The sequence below is a fragment of the Ovis aries genome, chromosome 4 (assembly GCF_016772045.2).
Source record: "Ovis aries strain OAR_USU_Benz2616 breed Rambouillet chromosome 4, ARS-UI_Ramb_v3.0, whole genome shotgun sequence".
NCBI classification, from domain to species: Eukaryota; Metazoa; Chordata; class Mammalia; order Artiodactyla; family Bovidae; genus Ovis; species Ovis aries.
Window position 1 is genome coordinate 51,627,270 of NC_056057.1, and position 7,591 is coordinate 51,634,860.

At 43.6% G+C, this 7,591-nt stretch overlaps 1 long non-coding RNA gene across 1 annotated transcript; it reads left to right on the forward strand.

The window, feature by feature from the left end:
- Positions 1-1,108: 1,108 nt before the first annotated feature.
- On the forward strand, positions 1,109-4,548 carry LOC132659736 (uncharacterized). Its single transcript, XR_009600486.1, has 2 exons — positions 1,109-1,561; positions 1,855-4,548. It is a non-coding gene; the product is annotated as an uncharacterized LOC132659736 (long non-coding RNA).
- The last annotated feature ends 3,043 nt before the right edge of the window (positions 4,549-7,591 follow it).

The window sequence follows — 7,591 nt, forward strand, 5'->3', positions numbered from 1 at the left end:
ACCACCAGGCTGATTCCAGAGGGGGTGGGTGCTGGGGGAGGCCTGGGGAGGAGCCCCACCTCTCTGCACCAACCCTTTCTTGAGGGCCCCCCTGTGGCAGGTTGGGAGCTGCCATCTCCCCCACAGGAGAGGAGGGGCCTGAGCACTGAGAACTCAGAACTGCAAGCAGATAGATCAAATGCGAACTGAGGGGAGGAGAGCCATGGGCCAAGCTTGCCTGTTGCCTATGGAGTGAGCAGTCCTGAGCGGGGCTAAGTTCCCCGCAGTTCAGCATGTCAGTGTGTATGCTGCTGCCACGGTCTTGTCCGGGGACATCTTTATATTCCTTCCCTGAACTACCTTTCCTTTTTCCCCTGTAAGCAAACTCGGAGGCAGCAACCAGAGAACCCAATAAGAACTGAACCTGCTTTATTATAAGAAAGTTCGATTGATTATGTCTACATTTGACGGTCCTTAAAACTAAATGGATGTGTGTTCGTGTGTGTGCATGTGTTATAAATCAGTTGGAGAGAGGACTCATGTTCATCCTCAAGTAGAACAGTGCCTCATACAGAATGTCCAGATTTCATGAAAAAATAAGGAACTTCTCAATAGTTGGAACAGACAAACTAAAAACGTAGATTTTTCCTGAAATTCAGGGACATGCAAATCAAAACTACAATGAGATATTACCTCACCCATGTCAGAATGGCTATTATTGACAAGGCTAGAAATAACGTGTTGAAGATGGGCAGAAAATAGAACCCTTGTGCACTGTTGGTGGGGATGTAAATTGGTGTAGTTGCTATGAAAAACGGTATGGAGTTTCCTCAAAAAGTTAAACATGAAACTACCACATGATCCAGCAGTTCCACTTCTGAGGGTTTATCCGTAGAAAACAAAACACTAAGAGATGCCTGCACCCCTGTGTTCACTGCTTTAACAGCCAAGGCCCGGGAACAAGCCAAGTGCCCATCAGGAGAAGAATCAAGTGCCTGTGGTGTGTGAGTGTATACACACACATATACATGCCTGTAACAGCATCATGTGGCCCCTAATTATGTCATGGGTTTAGACAGCCCTCCCAGCTGCTGCACAGCTCTGCCTCTTGACCAGTCCTTTCTCTATCATTCTGTTTCTCCACCTCCCTCTGTTTCTCCACCTCCCTCTGTTTCTCTACCTCCCTCTGTTTCCCCACCTCCCTCTGTTTCTCCATCTCTGTGCACAGATCTTCTCTATTTCTATGGCTACCCCACACTCTCTTTCTTTCCAGCTCTGACTTTCTTCCCTCTCTTTCTCTCTATCTCTCCTCTGTTTTACAATTTCCTTCCTCGTCTCTACTTCTGTTACTTTTTGTCTCTCTTCTTGCTTATCTCTACCACCTGTCTTTCCTTTTCTATTTCTCCATTTATATTTTTTATTGATTTGACTTCTCTGTCTCCCCCTCTCTTTCCATTTTCTCTCATGATCATCCTAATGACTTTAAATTTTCTGTGATTCCAACATCTGCGATCTCTCAGGATAGGCATCTGGTAACTGACTATTTTATATTACCATGTTGTGATGTTCCGGGTTCTATAAGGTAAGGAATTTGGGATTATATCCTGCACATTTGGAATATCTTGTTATGGACTTTAAGCAGTGTTTAATACTATGGAGTGTCTGAGATTTTTTGTTAGCTGGGAATTGACCCAGTTATGGAATGCTCTTGACAGGCAGGTCCAGATAGTGCAATTTTCAAAGACTTTGCAGTGCTATTCACACCACATTGTGTGTATTACTCTGAGTAGTTTTAAAATCAAAATTTAAAGAATATGGTTGTGATTATATAGCCATATTTTTATAATGTGGATTTTAAAAACATTTTCCTTATAGGTATACATGGTGAAGAATGAAAACTACGTCAGAGTCCCACATTTCTGAAGAAGGATGACTTAGTTCATTTTTGTTTCTTGGAGCCAGAATGTCTCCATGTCAGGCATGATTTAATGACAAACCCTGACTTCTGAGGGCAGCAAGGGCAGCAGTCGCGGGAGGTGGTACTGTCCTAGTCTCCACTGGCAGGAAAGACTGAGGGGGAGTGACTGGTCCAGGGTCCCACAGCTGGCAGGGGCAGAGCCAGGACTCAGGCGCCCCGTCTGTACCAGCACCCACTCTGGTCTGCACAGGAGGGTCGTCTCTGGAGTGTGCTGGAGCTTCTGAGATGACAGGTGTGGTTCAGTCACGGCAGTCGGGCTCCCTGTACCTCCAGGTCAGGGCACAGTGTTCAGTCCCTTCAAATCATCAAAGGAAGCATTTCAGCCTCACAGATAGGAGCAAACAAACAGTCAATTGCAAAAGCCGTAACTCTGCTTAATTATTTAACCACAGAAGGGAAGGAGTAGATCTTAAAACTTCATGTTATAAGAAAAAAAGATTCTGTATCTACATTCAGTGTGGGATGTTGACTTAGTGTGGTGACCATTTCAAAATATGAACAAATACTGAATCGTTGTGTTGTATACCTGAGCCTAATGTAATATTTTATGCCAATTTTATTTTTTAAAGTACATTTAATTAAAAAGAGAAAGGAAAAGTGGTGGACTGAATGGAGTAGATGGGGGCACCGGCATAGGGACAGACAGATGGCAGAGGCAGCCATAGTCACGGCAAACCGAGGCCCTGCCTGCATCAGTGTATCCAGCACGCTTCATCCTCTCTTCCCCCAGCAGTGTTCAGACATGAAGCAAAAACGTGGATGTGTGAATAGCAGATTGTTTTCTAAAATACTGTATAATAAATTCTTGAGTGACCTCAACCATGGTCTCTTCAGTGTCACAGCTCATGTTTGTCATATAAGCTCATGTTTGGTACATGAGTTTTGTTATAAAAACTCAGAGTAAAATGTAGCTTTTTGCCCTTTCATGTTCAGTTCAGTTCAGTTCAGTCGCTCAGTCGTGTCCGACTCTTTGCGACCCCATGAATCGCAGCACGCCAGGCCTCCCTGTCCATCACCAACTCCCGGAGTTCACTGACTCACGTCCATCGTGTCCATGATGCCATCCAGCCATCTCATCCTCTGTCGTCCCCTTCTCCTCCTTCCCCCAATCCCTTCCAGCATCAGAGTCTTTGCCAATGAGTCAACTCTTCGCATGAGGTGGCCAAAGTACTGGAGTTTCAGCTTTAGCATCATTCCTTCCAAAGAAATCCCAGGGCTGATCTTCAGAATGGACTGGTTGGATCTCCTTGCAGTCCAAGGGACTCTCAAGAGTCTTCTCCAACACCACAGTTGAAAAAGCATCAATTCTTCAGCGCTCAGCCTTCTTCACAGTCCAACTCTCACATCCATACATGTCCACAGGACAAACCATAGCCTTGACTAGATGGCCGTTAGTCGGCAAAGTAATGTCTCTGCTTTTGAATATGCTATCTAGGTTGGTCATAACTTTTCTTCCAAGGAGTGAGCACCTTTTAATTTCATGGCTGCCGTCACCATCTGCAGTGATTTTGGAGCCCAAAAAAATTAAGTCTGACACTGTTTCTACTGTTTCCCATCTATTTCCCATGAAGTGATGGGACTGGATGCCATAATCTTCGTTTTCTGAATGTTGAGCTTTAGGCCAACTTTTTCACTCTCCTCTTTCACTTTCATCAAGAGGCTTTTGAGTTCCTCTTCACTTTCTGCCATAAAGGTGGTGTCATCTGCATATCTGAGGTTATTGATATTTCTCCTGGTAATCTTGATTCCAGCTTGTGCCCTTTCATATTACACTTCCTATATTTGACGTCTTCTGTCTTTTTCTGCATGAAAAGACCCTTCATTGAAAGTCATCAGATGGGGTCTCCTTTTTTGAAAGTTGAAATGAAGACACCCTGCTGATGTTACTGAATGGTTAATAAAGAATTTATTTATTGTGTTATGTCACGGACATGGTATCATATTCACATACATTAAAGTGTTGCCTGCCCATGGCTCGTACGATAGTGTCATGACGTAAATGAAAGTCATTCGGTCATGTTGAACTCTTTGCGACCCCATGGACTGTAGCCTGACAGGCTCCTCTGGCCATGGAATTTTCCAGGCAAGAATATTAGAGTGGATAGCCATTCCCTTCTCCAGAGAATCTTCCCAACCCAGGGACAGAACCCAGGTCTCTCTCATTGCAGGTGGCTTCTTCCATTTGAGCCACCAGGGAAACCTTGCATTCCCTATATTCAGTGAGACTGAGTCTGATCTCTTAATGCAAAGTTGCAGAAAAGTCTTGTGTTGTCTTTCTAATCAAAAGACCTCTTAAGACATTGGAATGGCATCACATTGTAAGCAAAATCTCTATTTTGATTTGCAGAATGGAATTTTTGTTTGATGTCTCAGATTTCTTTAGTATTTTTTCAACATCTGACATTTCTCTTCTATTTTTTAGCTCATGAACATGCAATATATGTACAATTGTAGAAGGTAATAAAACTGAATCTATCAAAACGATTAGTTTTATTTTTCTTGTTTTGCATTATGTATTTGGCCTAAAGTGTTAGAATTACAACAGGAAGACAAAGTGAGTTGTGAATACATATTAAAAAAATACCGTTTTGTATTATGTATCATGAAATAATTGTTTTCTCTTGACATATCACCTAAAATTGTCTGAGTTATCTTATTTTGAACCAACTCTATGAAATCATTCTCCCTTGTGTTCAGCTAGTTTGAAGTAAAATGCACTCAATTATAAGTTGTTTTTGTAAACAGGAACATTCAACTCAATGCTTCATAGGAAGACAGTGTTATCTGTCAGTTTCCTTTCATTATTCATTGTCATTCAAGAAAAATCAAACTGTGTCTGATGGAAATGGTGCTGGTTTGGGTGGAAACTGGCCACCCAAATCTAATTGGCTCCATCTGTGCTTGGTCTAAGAATGGGCCACAGAATAGAGGTACAGTGGAGAATCCCTGGGAGCCTGGGGCCTCACCAGGGGAGCTTCTTATAAGGAAAGAGGCGGAGAGGGAGCTCCAGAGTCCAGCCATGGACTAAAACCTCAAGCCTTCAGTGGTGTCATCACAATGAGAATATCCTGTGTCAGGAGTGGACCCGTGTCTACACCATGACCATAGCTGGGGCCTGAGTTGGACATCAGTGTGTGACTTTAATCTGAGAAGAATCTCTCCGCCGATGCTCAGGCTGGACGAGAAGGATGTGGCCTCTCCTCCTAGCAGGGCAAAGACCCCAGATGTTGGCTCTCAGATTTTCCTTTAAAAGGATCCATTAGAGAAAATAGAAAAAATATGCAATCATTTATTTTTATCACTCGTACTATGAATTGAACATTATTTTATGCCTATGCTTTTTATAGAAATGCACAGACACACATAGAAATGAGGGTCATACTTGTTAATATAGTTACCTAATAGAAAATATGGTTAAACAAGAGACAAGAGGAATAAAGATGATGCCTTGAATGTGTGGTGAGGTCAGACTGTGCGAGCTGAAGCCTTGACCTTAGCCATGGAGCTCAGCTTCCCTGTGGGGCTGGAGGGATGGAGTGCAGGGCCTGGACTCCTACTCTGGACCTGCTGGGTTGCTGGGGACTTCTGCTCTTCACGCACACGTTTCTGAGCAACCCTCTGCTATTCACTCATCACACTGTTATCTGATGTTAGTGCCCCTAGTAAGCCTTGCTAGGGTTGACTCAAGTCATTTTGCCCTTTTGGTGGGACATAGATGTCTCAGTGTATTGAGATTCTATTGCACAGATGAGGTCAGGGCCTCCATATCTCTGTTCTTATGAGGAAGAAAGCATCTCACATCTGTCCACACAGCTTGGTTCAGGGATTGGGTCTTGTGGCACCCCATCTGCACTGAGAAAATGAATCAAGATGTGGCAGCCTCAGTAAGTCACAGATCAGGGAAGACCACAGGTGGCTGGTGGAACATCAGGGATGACCTTAGTGCTGCAAGGAGTCCTGTCTGCTCTTTCCTTCAGGGTCAAGGGCGTGGTCGAAGGTGCAGCATCTGAACGTTCTGGGCATAAGTTTCCCAAATCATCTAGGAGTTAATTGGAGGAACTGTATACTTAAATGGGCTTCCCTGGTGGCTCAGTGGTAAAGAATCTGCCTGCAATGCAGGAGACAAAGGAGACTTGGGTTCGATCCCTGGGTCAGGAAGATCCCCTGGAGAAGGGCATGGCAACCCACTCCAGTATTCTTGCCTGGAGAATCCCCATGGACAGAGGAGCCTGGCAGGCTGCAGTCCATAGGGTCACAGAGTCAGACATGACTGAAGCAACTGAGTATGCTCTTGCATATACTTCCGTAATGGGAAACCATGACCCACAGCCTAGTGTGTTTGATAACAATTACATGCCTGTGTAGAGAGATCTTTTCTTCCATTAGCTGTGACCTTTTGAAAGTGAGCAAAGTTGGTTGTGGTTTAACTGTGCTTATATATTTTTGACACCTCAGCTACCCCTTATACAGTCTCAACCAGTAGGGCCTGTTTGACTTTACACACTTTCCACGAATCAACCAAAATGTGGTTTTGAGCATGTGAACCAAACGGAAGCCGGAGAGAATGAACCCCCATCAGCCACACCAGCGCCCTCCTGCTGCCACTCAGGCTGCCGCCCCAGCCCCACTGCCCTCCCCTCTCCACCCAGCCCAGGCCAGCGCAGCCCAGGGCGAGAGGGGCAGGAAGTTGGAGACCACAGGAGACGCTGTCCAGTATGGTCCTGGCTGGGAAATCAGCTGCACAAAACTTTTCAGAGATTTGCAAATTTCCCCTTGTTAAAATTTTTATTGCTTCCTTTTTAAAATTTAATCTTTATTTTATAGTAGCGTATAGTTGATTTATAATGCTGTGTTAGTTTCAGGTGTACAGCAAGCTGATCCAGTTATGCACATACATATATCCATTCTTCCTCAGATTCTTTTCTCATATAAGTTATCACAGATTATTGAGCAGAGTTCTTGGTGCTATGCCGTAGGTCCTTGTTGATCATCTGTTTTATATTTAGCAGTTTGTATATGTTAATCCTCAACTCCTAATATATCCCTCCCCCAACTTTTCCCCTTTGGTAACCGTAAAACTGTTTTCTAAGTCTGTGAATCCAGTATTTTTTTAATATAAGTTTATTTGTATAATTTTTTTTTGCATTCCATAGATAAGTGTTGTCATACGATATTTGTCTTTCTCTGGCTGATTTACCTCTCTTGGTATGATAATCTCCAGATCCACCCATGTTGCAATAAAACTACCATATAATCCAGCAATCCCACTCATGGGTGTATATCTGGAGAAAACCATAATTTGAAAAGAAACTTGCACCCTAAAGAGGCAGGTTTCCCCTCTTGGCTTCTATACTTACTACATTATTTCTTCCCATTGAATAAATATTTCCAAATCTCTAAGATGAGGGCAATGTATTTTACCTAAAGAGGACTGGTCAAATTAATGGGAACGAAGGGCTCAATCTAAGGGTTTCCCTCATAGCTCAGTCAGTAAAGAATCTGCCTGCAATGCAGGAGACCCAGGTTTGATTCCTGGGCTGGGAAGATTCCCTGGAGAAGGAAATAGCAACCCACTCCAGTATTCTTGCCTGGAGAATCCCACGGATTCTTTTTGTTTTCAAATGGGAACCTTTG